Source organism: Salvelinus alpinus, chromosome 10 (genome assembly GCF_045679555.1).
Source record: "Salvelinus alpinus chromosome 10, SLU_Salpinus.1, whole genome shotgun sequence".
Classification (NCBI taxonomy): Eukaryota; Metazoa; Chordata; class Actinopteri; order Salmoniformes; family Salmonidae; genus Salvelinus; species Salvelinus alpinus.
The window spans coordinates 85,760,705-85,775,321 of NC_092095.1; the positions used below are offsets into that span (position 1 = coordinate 85,760,705).

The 14,617-nt window shown below is 43.9% G+C and overlaps 1 pseudogene; it reads right to left on the reverse strand.

The window, feature by feature from the left end:
- Nucleotides 1-4,517: 4,517 nt before the first annotated feature.
- LOC139533113 (U2 spliceosomal RNA) lies at nt 4,518-4,681 on the reverse strand (annotated as a pseudogene).
- Between the last annotated feature and the right edge of the window lie 9,936 nt (nt 4,682-14,617).

Here is a 14,617-nt window from a genome sequence, read left to right on the forward strand (position 1 = left end):
TGAGGTAGTGATTGGGTCTGAATGTAGGCAGCAGCCTCTACCTGAGGTAGTGATTGGGTCTGAATGTAGCCAGCAGCCTCTCTGAGGTAGTGATTGGGTCTGAATGTAGGCAGCAGCCTCTCTGAGGTAGTGATTGGGTCTGAATGTAGCCAGCAGCCTCTCTGAGGTAGTGATTGGGTCTGAATGTAGCCAGCAGCCTCTCCTGAGGTAGTGATTGGGTCTGAATGTAGGCAGCAGTCTCTCTGAGGTAGTGATTGGGTCTGAATGTAGCCAGCAGCCTCTCTGAGGTAGTGATTGGGTCTGAATGTAGGCAGCAGCCTCTCTGAGGTAGTGATTGGGTCTGAATGTAGGCAGCAGCCTCTCTGAGGTAGTGATTGGGTCTGAATGTAGCCAGCAGCCTCTCTGAGGTAGTGATTGGGTCTGAATGTAGCCAGCAGCCTCTCTGAGGTAGTGATTGGGTCTGAATGTAGGCAGCAGTCTCTCTGAGGTAGTGATTGGGTCTGACTGTAGGCAGCAGCCTCTCTGAGGTAGTGATTGGGTCTGAATGTAGGCAGCAGTCTCTCTGAGGTAGTGATTGGGTCTGAATGTAGGCAGCAGCCTCTCTGAGGTAGTGATTGGGTCTGAATGTAGGCAGCAGCCTCTCTGAGGTAGTGATTGGGTCTGAATGTAGGCAGCAGCCTCTCTGAGGTAGTGATTGGGTCTGAATGTAGGCAGCAGCCTCTCTGAGGTAGTGATTGGGTCTGAATGTAGGCAGCAGCCTCTCTGAGGTAGTGCTGATTGGGTCTGAATGTAGGCAGCAGCCTCTCTGGAGTAGTGATTGGGTCTGAATGTGAGCAGCAGCCTCTCTGAGGTAGTGATAGCTGTTTGGCAGTCTGATGGCCTCGACTGATTATTCACACTTGCATCTTATAGTTTTCACAGTCTTCGCTAAAATAAACGTTTTAAACGAGCTATTATATTAACGTGACTATTAACAATAATCACGTTGTGTGCATGTAACCGTTGTGACATGCACGCCCGTTTGACCACATCAGTGCATTTGTTACGATAATAATTCATACACAGTACAGTAGTTTGTTAACTTTGAGCAAGTCACCAACTAAACGAACAGTAACAACTTCCATACATCGTCGCACACAGTGGCGACCTGTCATTCAGGCAGGTGGGACAGAACCCCACATTCTTTGCAAAAATAAAAATAAATCAACACATTTTTGGGGGGGGGGTTGCCTTTTTTGCATGTTATTTTGGCATTAATACATGTCACATATCAGTTTGCAAACAATGTAAAAACAACAACATAATAATATCCATTAATCAAGCCATACAAACATGGCTTTCTTGAGTAAGGCAGCTCCAAAATGCAGGTGTTTCATCCTAGCTCAGAGTCCTGTGGTGGGGCAGAACATACTGTAGGGGTTGGTATTGTTCTCTAGTTGCGCCATGATTGGCTCAGTGTTCTGTCACTCATGGGTCACCATCACCGCCTTGTCATATGAAGAGAAAATATAGATAAAACGTATCGGTGCTCATAGGCCATTGGACATAAACATTACACAACAAGTTGGAAATGGGAAATATTCAACAATGAGTGGTTTGGAAGGAATCAGTAGCTAACTGCAAGCATTGCAAAGCCATCACTAGCCTGCTATTCAGTGGAGTGGCTGTCTAGTCCCAAGTTCGGGTTTAAGGGTCTCTTTTTCAAGCTTAAAATGATAAACATTCAACATTGGCCGTGCTGTCAATCCAGCAGGACTTCTGCCACGCCCAAAACAACTGTTACCTGGGAGATCTGAGCCTCGGTCAGCTCAAGACAACTGGGAACTCTGGGAGATGCTAAGACCTCGGTGAGTTCAAGACAACTGGGAACTCTGGGAGATCTGACCTCAGTGAGTTCAAGACAACTGGGAACTCTGGGAGATCTGACTTCAGTGAGCTCAAGACAACTGGGAACTCTGGGAGATCTGACCTCGGTGAGTTCAAGACAACTGGGAACTCTGGGAGATCTGACTTCAGTGAGTTCAAGACAACTGGGAACTCTGGGAGATCTGACCTCGGTGAGTTCAAGACAACTGGGAACTCTGGGAGATCTGACTTCAGTGAGTTCAAGACAACTGGGAACTCTGGGAGATCTGACCTCGGTGAGTTCAAGACAACTGGGAACTCTGGGAGATCTGACCTCGGTGAGTTCAAGACAACTGGGAACTCTGGGAGATCTGACTTCAGTGAGTTCAAGACAACTGGGAACTCTCAGAAAACCACTGGGAAAATCTGTTTTGAACGGTCATCCAACTGGGGAAATGTAAGTTGGAAACTCGGGCCTCTTTCTAGAGCTACGACCTGAAGATCACTGACGTCATGATTCGACCTTGTTTTTTTTCAGAGTTCCTAGTGGTCTTGAAAGCACCATAAATCCAGAGAATACCAGACTTTGATGACAAAATTTGCCCACGAAGGGCCGCCACGCCACCTTCCTGTTTAAGTGGGACGGCCTACAGCACAACGAGGTGAGTCCATATGTAACATGTGCCCCGTGGTCCCGTGTGGCTGAGTTGGTAGAGCATGGCGCTTGCAACGCCAGGGTTGTGGGTTCATTCCCCACGGGGGGACCAGGATGAATATGTATGATCTTTCCAATTTGTAAGTCGCTCTGGATAAGAGCGTCTGCTAAATGACTTAAATGTAAATGTAACCTGTTTTTAGAGAAATGTAATCATTGAATATTGTAAACGGTTTCATTGTCTCCTTACACAGCACAGCATCAGGGCCAGACTCTCCTTCGGAAGTATTCAGACCTGGACTTTTTACACATTTTGTTACGTTATCCTTATTCTATTTTTTAAATAAAAAATAAAAAGGGAAATAGCTTATTTCCTAGAAGTACTCAGACACTTTGCTATTCGAAACTGAGCAAAGGTGAATCCTGTTTACATTGATCATCCTTGAGAAGTTTCCACAACTTGATTGGAGTTCACCTGTGGTAAATTACATTGATTGGACATGATTTGGAAAGGCACATACCTGTCTATATAAGGTCCCACAGTTGACAGTGCATGTCAGAGCAAAAACCAAGCCATGAGGTCGAAGGAATTGTCCAGTGAGTCCAGAGACAGGGTTGTGTATCAGAGGCACAGATCTGGGGGAAGGGAACCAAAAAATGTCTGCAGTTTTGAAATTCCCCAACACCAGTGGCCTCCGTCATTCTTAAATGGAAGAAGTTTGGAACCACCAAGTCTCTTCCTAGAGCTGGACGCCCGGCCAAACTGAGCAGGCGGGGGAGAAGGACCTTGGTCAGGGAGGGGGAGAAGGGCCTTGGTCTGGGAGGGGACAAAACAAAGGAGATGATCGTGCACTTCAGGAAGCAGCAAGACCTACAGTCTGCATCGAGCCGAACCGCAGCGGAGGACGTGGGAAGCTTCAAGTTCCTTACACATCACTGACAAACTGAAAAGTGACCACCCAACAGTATGGCGAAGAAGGCGCAACAGAGCCTCTTCAACCTCAGGAGGCTACCCAATACCTAACTATCACCTAAAACCCTCACAAATTTTTACAGATGCACAATTGAAAGAATCCTGTGGCTGTATCACCGCCTGGTATCCAACTGCACCGCACGCAACCGCAAGGCTCTCCAGAGGGTGGTGCGGTCTGCCTGACGCATTACCGGGGCAAACTACCTGAGAATTTGATGTGTATGAAATAGTTTCATGATTGTGGATTAAAAGGAGAGTCATTGCCCATAATTCTGCACCTTTGGATAGTTGATCATCCTGATTTTAGTGACTGCAAAGAACATTTATGGATCGACTGGGATTTTTAAAAGAGACTAACTTTCTGTTTTGTCTGCTCTTGCACTCAAGAGATAAGTTTTGAGATGTGTTCATATTTTTGCATATAGTCGTGTTATTTTGATGAATATATTTGCAATTTTGACGGTATAATATATTTTTTATTCATGTTTTTGTGTGTTTAAAAGACAACTACATTTTCAAAATGCATTTACTGTTTTTCAAAAGTTGTGTGTCTTGTGGACTCTGTTTTGAAAATCGACAACATTGTTCCAAAGAACTGCTTGTAGGTGATTGAGAGAAACGAATACATACAGACAGTTGCTTGTGAGACAGTCCATGTTACCAGTACATGGCTTGAGCACATTTCATAGTTTATTCTGTATAGTCTTCTACTGTATATATTTCCAATCATAACAAAAAAATGTTTGAACTACTTTATTACTTAGCTATTTGTGTATATTTTTGATCATGGCTATTGATTGCACTGTTGAGGAAAGTTTGCAAGTAAGCATTTCACTGTACCCTGTATCCCGTGAATAAAAATGTTTGAATAGAAGATGAACGCAGCCCGTTCACAACAGCTATCGTAGTCAATATAACGGTGACCGATTTAACCAGCGCTATCTAGCCATCACTGACATTGAACTGAAGTTTCTCAAAGTGAAAATACAATATAGACCAACGAAGCTACTCCGTTGACACTGTCTGATTTCTGTTTACAACGGCAGGGGGTGCACCGTTCCTGGGGGTACTGCAATACCAGGTCGATGCGTGGAGTGGACGGAGCAAGCCCCTATTCCATCTCCCTATTCCAAAAATCAATTTAATATATGGTCCCAGATAGGGGACGTATCAGATATTAAACTGATTTTTTTTTTTTGAAAAATAATTTTTATTTTCATTTCACATTCAAATACAATTACAAAATCAGTGCATTATGTTGTACATAACATGTATTCATAAAAACAGTATCAAAAAGTAGTGTAACAATATAACAATAGCAAAACTCCTCAAAAAAGTGCAGTTCTGCAGAACCTGACCAGTGTTATTACATTCAAGTTTAACTTGCCTCTAACAATCTCTAAAAAACAATACAAAGAATTCTATAAATACAAACATATACATATACCAAAGTGAATTCTGAATAAACCTCAGTGTATATCACATATGTACAAAGGCTTAGCCTACATTTCAATTATACTTATGTAATACAATTATATATAAGCTATAAAAATGCTTATATTTAGATGAAGGATAAATTGTTTCAATTGCGAAACAATTGTCCCTGGGACAAAAATTTATTCAGGGTCAAATTATGATCATATAATGTTGATCGGCAAACGTGTGTAAAACAAGCCAATTAAAATCTTTCAGTCTGTTGTCTAAACCTTTTAATTGTGTCCGTCGCCAGGTGGAAGGCGATATTAGTAAGTGGTTTCTCAGCGACAATTTTCTATTAATTTCTCGTATAGCAATCTGTGGTTGATTACGTTTTCTTTTACTTTGCAGCAGAGGTTTCTTTTCCCATTCCCACTGCTTGAAGTGTCATGGGATCATTTAGCTTTTAGCTTCTTATCCCATTCCACCATGAACCTTAATGGTACTGACAGCCAGAATTTGATTAAACTGTGACATTTGTGTACAGAAGACGACGAAAAGACAACAAACGTTTGAATAAAACAACGCATCTAGCTTGAGAGGAATATGAGGGAAATCCCTTCCACCAGCCTCTATAGGCTGATACATCCGATCTCTACGGATGTACTCATATCCCCCCCAAAAGAAATTAAACAGTGCCCGTATGAAAGTTTTTCTGAGAATTAACATGGAAACACATAGGCAAGGTGAAGTAATGGAAGCAAGATGTTTCCGCCTTCAGCACTAACACCTTCCCACTAAAGGATAGTCGCCTCCCTTTCCACAGTCCCAATCTTTTATTAAGCGATAATAGTTTTTCTTTCCAATTAAACATGTCATCTTTAATTTCGTTTTGCGAGATATACAGAGCACTACCATTGGTCCTGTGCACACAGTTCAAGTCACATGACTTAATCCGTTCTCCATTTCCACTGTCCCATATATTTTATTTCTGTTTTATTCTTGTTTATCTTTGACCCAGAGGCAACAGAGAATTCATCAATGACTTTGATAGACTCTTTCAAGCTCAGGTCGTCCTGTAAATATAAAACTGTGTCGTCCGCATATTGCGAAATTTTTCGATCTCCCCTCCGGGTAAACGGATGCCTTTGATGTTGTGATTTGTCCTAATTGCGCATGCGAAAGGTTCAATATATAAAACATACAATAGCGCAGATAGAGGGTCCCCCTGTCTGACACCTCGTAATTGCTTGATAACAGTTCCAATATTCCCATTAATATTTACCCTGCTACCCACACTACTATAAAGAATTTTTTACCCATTTCATAAAATTATTTCCAAAACCAAATTTTCCCATAACTCTAAATAAAAACTCATGGCTTACCATGTCAAAGGCTTTTTCCTGGCACAAATTCACAGTAATAGCTGGCAGGTGCCTTTCCTCTAAATATGCTTGAACGTCTACTGTGCAATTGCAAGTTCCAGGTTATTTTTCTCCCCACCACACCGCATGTTTGGTCTAAACCAACAACATATGCCATGGCAGAAGATAGTCGATTTGTTATGGCTTTGCTTAATAATTTATAGTCAACACACAACATTGTTAAAGGTCTCCAATTTGCTAATGTCTTGGGGTCTCCCTTTTTGTAAAGTAGAGAGATTACCCCCTGTAACGGCAGCCTTCCTTCTCTTCAAGAGAAGAGGAGGTGTGACAGATGGACCAAGACGCAGCGAAGTTGGTGCTCAAAATATTTAATAATGATAAACAGTGAACACTTAACAATTACAAAATAACAAAATGTGGCAAACCGATACAGTCCTAGCTGGTGCAGCGAAAACACAGAGACAGGAAACAACCACCCACAAACCCCAACACAAAACAAGCACCTATATATGATTCCCAATCAGAGACAACACAAAACACTTGCCTCTGATTGAGAATCATATTAGGCCAAACATAGAAACAGACAAACTAGACTCACAACATAGAATGCCCACCCAGCTCACGTCCTGACCAACACTAAACAAGCAAAACACACAAGAACTATGGTCAGAACGTGACACCCCCTCGCACATCGAACCTCCCATATGCTCCAAACCAAATATACTTCTAAACACTTCCAACAGATGACATCCAATTAAATCCCAAAAAACGATGTAAAACTCTTTAGAGAGCCCATCCACTCCTGGTACTTTGTTATCTTTCATGCTCTTCAGTGCCATATAAATTTCATCTAATTTCAATTCGCCTTCTAATTGATTAAAAACGTCCTACTATTTTTAAATCCCTATTCCCACATAGCACACCAACCCCTGTTGAATGCACCCCGCCGACACTCCACCTCGACTCTCCTGAACCCATTCCCGCGTAAACCTCTCCACGTCATTTTGGTCTTTTAAATGTACTTCTTGTAAAAAACACACAGAGAAGCAAATGGAGGACAAATGGGAAAAAACAGTCGCCCTTTTAACTGGGTTCCTAAGCCCTCTAACATTTATGGTAGCTAGGTTTAAAAAAGACGACATGGGATAAGGAGGGAAACGGACAACTATCTAAAATATGACATTTTTCCAGACTCACTTTAAATACATCTCCTCGTTAGGAGACCTATCCGGGAAACGGTGGTCCCTAGCGGGAGGAGAGAGCATCCACGAAGATCGGGGTCGGGAAATCCCTGCCCTCCTCCCGCTCCATCTGTGTGGGCGCTGGAACTCCGCTGGGTGCCAGACCGCTGCTGTCGATGGAGCTGCCTGACGGGGAAAGCAGAGTCTCCTCTGCGCTGCCCGGGTTTCCCTCACCTTCTCCTCGAGGTCTCCCCCGCTTTCCAAACAACTGAAGCGGTTTCCCCCACGGCGAGCTTGTCCGTCGCCTCCATACTGATGGGTGGGGAAACAGGGCTCATCTGCTTCCTCTTCACCGAGCACTTCCTCCTCTCTCTCACCGGTGTCACGCTCTCCGGAGCCGAGGGCCCGGTGGGCTCTCCCCTTCTCCCCCTCCACTTGCTTGTTCCAACTTCCCGTCGGTCTCTCCGCTCTCCTCGTGGGATGATGATGGCGTCTCACTCCCGCTCTCCTCAGACCCTCGCAGTTCTCTCTCCATCACCAGCTCATCCACCACCTCCTCAATGGCACGTCGTCCAATCCTTCTCCCTCATCTGGTCTTTTCCCGCTCTCCGCTCTACCGTGAGAGGGGGCTGCCTTCGGGCAGTGACTGAACAGGTGGTCCTCAGAGTTGCACGGACTGCAGCGCTTGGGCACGGTGCAATCCCTCATTATATGGCCTAGAGTCCCACAGTTTCTGCACCTTGTCTGGGTGCAGGCATCGGCGAGGTGCCCGTAGGTGCTGCACTTCCTGCAGAAACGAGGCTGTCCAGCATACATGAGGTAGCCCTGTCTGCTCCGATGGGAAGCGGGAGGATGGCGGTAGCCATCATGGCCGCTCTCGTCCTCCTTTAGCAGCACACGGAACTGCCTCTTCCCTGTCCAGATGCCAAGGGCGTCCTTAATGTCTCTCACTCCTGGCAAGATGGTCACATACCGGCTGAGGTAGCACACTAGTGTTTCTTCTGTGACCCATGGGTTGAACATGTGCACCGTTAGCACCCTCATGTTGTGCCTGCACGGGGACTCCACTTGAAAATCGCTGAGGGCGGGTGCCGTCGCATTCGCGGAAAAGCCCTCTCACCTCCTCCAGCCTGGTGATGGTGTGGAAAGACACGTCGTAAAACTTCTCCGGTGTGTTCTGTTGCAGGCAGTGCACGTCGTCTGCCTTGCACTGACCATGCGGATTAACTTCCTTCCAAAAACGAACTCTCTCTATCAAGTTGTCTTTTCCTGTCCATTGAAAACGCAACGTGTTCTTCAGTCCAGCGGCTGCTGACTGTGACGTGGCCGATGACGACATCGCACCACCTTGTGGATCCCAGCGGGTACTTCTCAGCGATCTTTTTCTTGATCTTAGCCAAAAGGCCGAGAAGCGATACCCACTATGGTTTCGGGAGGAAGTGGCCATTTTCCGACACGTCAAATTCGCTAGTGGACACAACAAAATGAGCTCTGTATGCTTTTCTTTATTTACCATGAAAAGGACAATGTCTTTAAATAAAAGGTGGCATGGATTGGGAGTTGATCAACGTCAGGAATAACCACGTTGGACTGTTACAAAGTAACGTTCTAATGTCACGTGGTCATCCGCACTCCAATCAGAAATGAGAGGAAGCTTTGTTAAATTAAAACCAGATCAACAGCTACATTGGAATAATAATATATTACGGGTGGGGGGAACAATTTGGAGATAATAATATTGACATAACATTTGATCTTGTATCAAATATATCCGGTAGCACTGCTGCCACAACTGAACTGAAGCAATTGTCCACTTGGTAGCACAGATTCCACCAACCACACTTTCCTGGCTGTCCTGTGTGGTACAGCAAGCTGCATTTCAATGTTGAACCACTTGACTTCAATACATCATCAATGCAAATCATAGTTTGAACAATAAAAGGAGTTGACCTATGCATTTTTTCTTCTTGTAGAGCATTATGATAAGGCCTTTGTGAAGAAGCCTTCATAAAGTTGCCTCCTAAATTACTCGAGGCCAAACTTCAACGATGTCCATCCATAGCACTGGACTGCAGTGAGAGCTAGGCCCAGAGAGCGGCCGTGGTCCTGGCTGCCTAAATGTTTCCTCCTAGTAATAAACATGACACTTTTGAGGCTTACTTTTACAATTAGGCTTACTCAGTCACAACTATCACCACTATCAAAAGGAACAATGTATTTTTACCTCTATATTTTATATTTTATTATTACGTTTTTATAGACATTTACCAAAACCTATTATGTGTTGATAATTAATTTGAAATAATGATCGTGCTTTTAATATATATAAGATAACATTAAATATGTATAAGGAAAGATTGAATTTGGACTTGTAGGAGCGTCAGGGGTTCAAACTGTAGAACCCAGTTCCCCTACATTTTAATATAAAAATGATTTGATCAAACAAAACTATGCTACATTTTATCTCTGAGGCCATCAGGATGACATCAAGGTATTATGTATTATCACGTTTGGTAAAGGTTTTATGTGCTAATTTTGTGTCAACCGAGAGAGTGAAGAACGTCATGAACTATTTTACAAGTCACATAGTTAGAGATTTTAGGTTTGTACAGTATATAATCTCGTCAAGGTAAGGCAAGCTAAATGTAATGATAATCTGTTTTCTACATGCTTACCAAGGCCGTAGCCATGGAGTCAACATTCAGGGACAGAGATCCCGGGGAAAAATCCCCCCCAGAAAAAAATCTAAATTTTAAAAACAAATTTCCTGCCATTCAAAAATAAAATTCACAAACACATGGGATGAACTTTTTACTTATTTGTTATTTTTTACAATAATGTTTAATAGTGTATTGTATTACATTGCTCTGTTTTTTTGTTTTTCCCGTCTTCTTGTTTCATGGTATGTAATGGCAGAGATGAGGGATGAATAAAGTACAACCATACCCATCACGGTATAAACAGAAATCTATGTATTGTTATATGAAGACAAGTCCAGATATTGTGGCCAAGGCTTAGCTAATTGTTGTTTTTATTTACAAGTAAACTTGGGTGGGCGGCTAGGGACGTTTCCTGTGCTCTCCTCACCTCTTCTACTCTCGTCCTATCTTCTCCTTTTCTCTCCTCTGCTCTCCAGTCATCTCCTCTCCTATCCTCTCCTCTCCCCTGCTCTCCAGTCATCTCCTCTCATCCCCTCTCCAGTCATCTCTTCTCCTTTCCTATCCTCTCATCTCCTCTCCTCACATATCCTCTCCAGTCAATGACATGTGTTTTGACTTCCCATTCTTCAAGCAAAGGCCTCTTTGCACTTATCTTCAACACCGATAAAAGTAAGGCTTCTGCTGGTCCTTCAAGATCCAGTGTGTTTCTCCTAGTGCCACATGGCCACATTATTCAGCACTCTTGACTCATGGATGATCTAAACCATGTGTTTAAGTCTCCTCAGGTAAGGCAGGGACGACCAGCAGAAGACTTACTAAAGCTTCCAGCTGACTGAAGAGACCTCTCACCTCTGGCACCATTTCCCCAATAATGCTAGCAACTTCTGAGCTCGTTTGATATACATAACTAGCCCCAAACATGGACAGCTGCACCTGCAGAAGTCTTGAATTGAATTCAGGATACTCGTCTACCACCTTGTCCATGTTCCCGCGTAGCAGCACATTTTCAAGCTGCTGCAGCTTGTGGAATCCAGCTTGATCAGACCTCTCTATGAATTGACTATTCACTGTGTCCAAGGCGTTGTCAACTGGGCTCTGTACAAAGACTGGGCATCCGGATGGATATGGGCTGCAGCCTGACAGATATTAGCTTGAAAGTTTGCGGATGTGAGGCATCTGAATAGGTTGTTGGTCCAACTTTGTTGCCATAGCAGTTGCTTTTGCAAACAGAGCATCACAGTGCTCCCCCGTTAGCTTGTCCTGCTTGTTTTGACAGAACATCAAAGTGCCCCCCCCGTTAGCTTGTCCTGCTTGTTTTGACAAGACATCACAGTGCCCCCCCGTTAGCTTGTCCTGCTTGTTTTGACCTGGTCCACAGCCTCCAACATGCCTGAAGCGGTCTGTTTCCTAAGCTGCAGGGTGTTCAGGCACTCCAAGTCCCCCTTCAGGTCTTCAGCCATTACAAGGCCGAGCACAGTGTTCCCTTCTAGAAATGTGGTGGGAACAGTTGGGACAAGGGCTGTCAGCACTGACTCATACTGGCTGAGAACTCGTGGACGGGCTGTCAGCACGGACTCATACTGGCTGAGAACTGAGGGGACGGGCTGTCAGCACTGACTCATACTGGCTGAGAACTGAGGGGACAGGGCTGTCAGCCCTGACTCATACTGGCTGAGAACTGAGCGGACGGCAGAGGTGGGAACAGTCCACCTGGTGGGGCAGAGAGATGCTTTGATATTAGCGATTTCCTGGAAAATCACCTTGATTCGCCCGATTGAATGAGAGTTCCCAATTCATGTACCAGACCCATTGAATCTCTTCCCAGTGGAGAGGCTACACAGGCAGCCTGCGTAACTAAGTGCACGCAGTGTGGACCACAGTGACAATACATAGCCAGCGGTCGTTCTGTCCTTCAAATGGCTTGCACCCCCCTGCAATCAACCAGCCATGTTTGCAGCACCGTCATAGGTCTGTCCTGGAAGTTGGGACAGAGGAAGGCCTAGACGCATCATCACATCACATCTGGGCTATATGCTACCCTGTCAGTTGAGGACACTTCGTAGAGTCCCAGGAATTCTTCCTCTGGTTGTAGATCTGCATCTACAAAGAGTCATATTGATTCCTGCTCAACTCCTGATATATCCTGGGTGCCATCAAACATATTGACTCCTGCTCAACTCCTGATATATCCTGGGTGCCATCAAACATATTGACTCCTGCTCAACTCCTGATAAATCCTGGGTGCCATCAAACATATTGATTCCTGATCAACTCCTGATATATCCTGGGTACCATCAAACATATTGATTCCTGATCAACTCCTGATATATCCTGGGTACCATCAAACATATTGATTCCTGATCAACTCCTGATATATCCTGGGTTCCATCAAACATATTGATTCCTGATCAACTCCTGATATATCCTGGGTGCCATCAAACATATTGATTCCTGATCAACTCCTGATATATCCTGGGTGCCATCAAACATATTGATTCCTGCTCAACTCCTGATATATCCTGGGTGCCATCAAACATATTGATTCCTGCTCAACTCCTGATATATCCTGGGTGCCATCAAACATATTGATTCCTGATCAACTCCTGATATATCCTGGGTGCCATCAAACATATTGACTCCTGATCAACTCCTGATATATCCTGGGTGCCATCAAACATATTGATTCCTGCTCAACTCCTGATATATCCTGGGTGCCATCAAACATATTGATTCCTGATCAACTCCTGATATATCCTGGGTGCCATCAAACATATTGATTCCTGCTCAACTCCTGATATATCCTGGGTACCTTCAAACATATTGATTCCTGCTCAACTCCTGATATATCCTGGGTGCCATCAAACATATTGATTCCTGCTCAACTCTTGATATATCCTGGGTGGATTCAAACATATTGATTCCTGATCAACTCTTGATATATCCTGGGTGGATTCAAACATATGATTACCTCATAGAACAAATGTCTTTAACGATTGTGTTGCCCTCCAACTTCAACATGTTGTTTTGCATTTGGGGACTGATGAAATCAAAGTGGCCTTTCAGCCAGGTGGTCAGCTCTGCATCACCCTCTGCCTTGTACTTTAGAAGATGACTGAAATTCCCTCTCTCCTTATCAACGTCTCTAAAAGCCTGACCTTGCCGCGCCAAGTCCTTTCACACCCTCAACAATCTTAATCAGATTTCTCCTCGCTTGTTGCTGCCGTCTTTCAAGCTCACGTGAAAGTTGCACATTAACAGGTTTTGGCTCCTGAATCCGAATCATTACAGCTAATTTGTGACACTGGCTGTCTTCATGAGCACTACATTTCTCCAGTGCCTTCTTACAATTTTGAAAGCCAGTCTTGACAAAAGCTGAATCTGCTTTTGACGCAAGCTTAGACTTTTGTGTTGCAAAGTATTTATCACAATAGAAACCGAGGACCCCGTTTAAGAAGGCGCTGTCATGGAGCCAAATATAATCTTTGAAACCATTTCTCCTGAAAGTAAAGGTATTATTTGATAGGGTTGGACTAGGTAGGACATTCACATTTGGCTACTACAGGTCCCCTTAACATATGTCTTGAGGTCGACATCAATTCTTACTGACCTTCAGGCATTGACCTGGAAATAAACTGATGACGTCAGCTCATTCTGAACAGGTTGCAACCTACAGGATACTTGGTTTCTTTCCCTTCGCTTATGTAAGCATAAAGATGTCCCTGCTGAGACCCTTGTCACCATCTGATCCTCCTAAAATGAGGCATTACCTTGGTGTACATTTATATATATTATATATTATCCATGGATGGAATCAATGGCACACGTACAACGGAACATTTCATGAGGATTTATGCTCGGATTACTTTCAGGGTCCGAACAAAATACCAGCCTTAGTAAAGTTGAAAATTTACTCTGAGGGCCTTTGACTCTACAGCTACAGTAATCACCAGTTTCTCCACAGAGGTCCATAGGTCATCCCTATAGACTACCCGAAGCTGGTGCCTTGCAGCTGTAGACTTATCATGTAGTTATCAACTTAGGATAGTGCCTTAAGCAACACACCGCAAATTAGGAACACCCTAGATATGACATTAGACAATGCCATGATAGGGTCATTTTGCCAAGATCTTTGAATGTATGTAAATACAGTCCAATTAGATGATTACGGTGTGATAACTATATTTTGTGTATCTTTTGTTTGCTTTCATTCCTTTTCATTTAATTTCCTTTGACACTTAAGAAGTGACAGAACCAAAGACAGAGACTCCCATACAACCATCACTTAGTGCCACAACGTCGCTGATTTGGGAAGAAATGTAATGATATATTTCATGAGTGTGTGTGCGTTGGTGAAACTGCCTAAGTTACTGCCCAGATCTTCCAGTCTGGACGACGGGTGCCGGAACGGGCGATCCCCAATCCGAACAACCGCTGCCCATTCTTGTGGTGGCCTGTTCCCGCAGAAATGAGGTAACAATTAATAATCATTTAATGGAAGACTA